Consider the following 2,137-nt stretch of genomic DNA (forward strand, 5'->3'; position numbering starts at 1 on the left):
GACAAAGTATGATTCCTACTCACCAGTTTTCATAGTATGCATGCGAGGTAAACTGTCATACTCTGGAAGGCCACTGATCAATCTTCAGTGGCCCTAAGCTAGTGAGGCCATTCCTCCATCCTGCTGGGCTACATGGCTTTTTGGACACAAGAGTTCAAGTTGGCCTTCCCAGGCTTCTTCTGCAGCAGCAGGTGGTTCACACAGAGCCAGGAGCGCCAGAACACGGTCCAGCTCCTGTTCCTAGAGGCTCTGCTGAGCTTTCACCAGTTAAGCTTGAGCATGTTTCTAATTTATGGTGGTAGACATTTTCAGCTAGAAGTGATGGCTGTTCTCTGGGCTAAGTCTTGCCTGCAACTGTGTTTTAACTGGGTTTCCTTTTTCTTCCAGGATTAATTTTTCTCCGTCTCTATTTATATGGTGATAAGAAGTGCTGATCTCACTCCGTCACTCTGGACTGATGAATCTGAGGAATAGAACAGGTAATTTCTAATTTGGCTTATGGCTTTCAGTGACTCAGGCACTAAGAACCGCTTCCTCCCCATGGAGTGCATTCCTATGTCGGGACAAAACTAGATGATCTTTAAGGTCCCTTCCAACTCTAACCATTCTATGATTCTATGATTCTGTCTGGGTCAGCTGCAGGGAAGGAGATCCTTGCCCTGAAGCAGGAAAAGGAGAGTAAATTTTTGTAGCTTTTACTGTGAGCAGCATCTTTGACTTCCTATCAGTTGTGGGTGGTTTAATTTGGTGTTACTTTTATAGCCACCGGGTTGTTTGGGCTTGGAGTAGTCTTAAAGCAGGGAAAAACATTTGGATGTACCCATTGAAAAATGCCCCTTGGGTGCTGGGTGGGGTGGGAGGGTTTTACCAGTGAAAATGCTTTCTGGAGGTGGAGGCAGATTGGTGCTGATGCCGGAGATGGGGGTGATCTTCACTTTGAAGGTGTCCGAGTGGGGAGCAACCCAGCAGAGCCGATCCCGGCAACGCGGTGTAGAGTGATGGCAGCTGCTTGCCTGCATCTTCCTGGCTCCCCCTCCCTTGGACTTGGCCCATCTGAGTCCCAGAAAGCAAGTCGCCAGTGAAGAGTTTACCCTCACGTTGAATTTTGCATGATTTCACAGGGCTTGAGAGTACTGTGTCCTTACTGGAGTTGTTGCCAACTTACCTGTGCTGCTGGAACAGTTAAGATAAAGTGAAGGCAGCAGCCCACAATGACTGTTTTGGTGCAGGGACATATAGAACCTAGGGGACTCGGGTCACATTCCCTTCTTTTCACTGGTTAATGCCAGGTGAGGAAGTTTTAACTTGAAGTCTTGGGTATGAGTCCCGGTAGCAACTCAGATGATGTGGTGTAAATCCACCAGTGCAAGCAGCAGTCATTGGCTGCAGGGTGCTTTGGATGAGCCTGCCTATCATATCATCTCTTAGATGTCCTGAGAAGACCCTGCTGTTGCCTAATACTAATCCTTTGGGGGATTAGCACAGTTTCCTTCTTCCTCCTATGCCCTTCCACTGGGAAAGAAATCTCAGATGCATTTCAAGCATTACAATGCTTGAAAGCAACCAGCAGGCTGTTGGATTTCCCAAAACAGGACCAGGCGCAATGCTGCCTGGTGCAGAGATCAGAGTCAATTTGACTCTCACATTTGCAAGGGAGATCCTGATTCCTGCTCAGAGTTCAGTGCTTTCGCAGGGTTCCCCATCCTGTGGCAGAGGGGAGTGCAAAGGCAGGTTGAGGGGCTGCTGGCTCTTAGCTCTTTCCCTCTGAAGTCATGCTTATTGTAACTGTATGTTTGGGTATATAGCAATGGTCTCACTTCTGAAGCCTCAGGAGCTGACAGAACAAGTAAGAAGCTAGAGTGGAGTGGAATTTGGGAAAAGGAAGATTGAAACATCCAGGAGGTCATAAAGCACAAACCAATAAGCTGCCTGGATGCAGTCCTGAGTAGCATTCTCTAAGCAATCCTGCTTCAGCAGGGGAGTTGGACTAGATGATCTATACGGTCCCTTCCAACTCTAAAAAAATTCAGTGAAAAAAATTCAGTGAAAGCTCCATATTCTGACATCCTCAACAAGATCAGGGATTATGTCTCAGTAAGTTCTTCTGTCTTTTCCTTCCAGAGCCCTGTGTTGTGTA

The sequence above is a fragment of the Numenius arquata genome, chromosome 5 (genome assembly GCF_964106895.1).
Source record: "Numenius arquata chromosome 5, bNumArq3.hap1.1, whole genome shotgun sequence".
NCBI lineage: Eukaryota > Metazoa > Chordata > Aves > Charadriiformes > Scolopacidae > Numenius > Numenius arquata.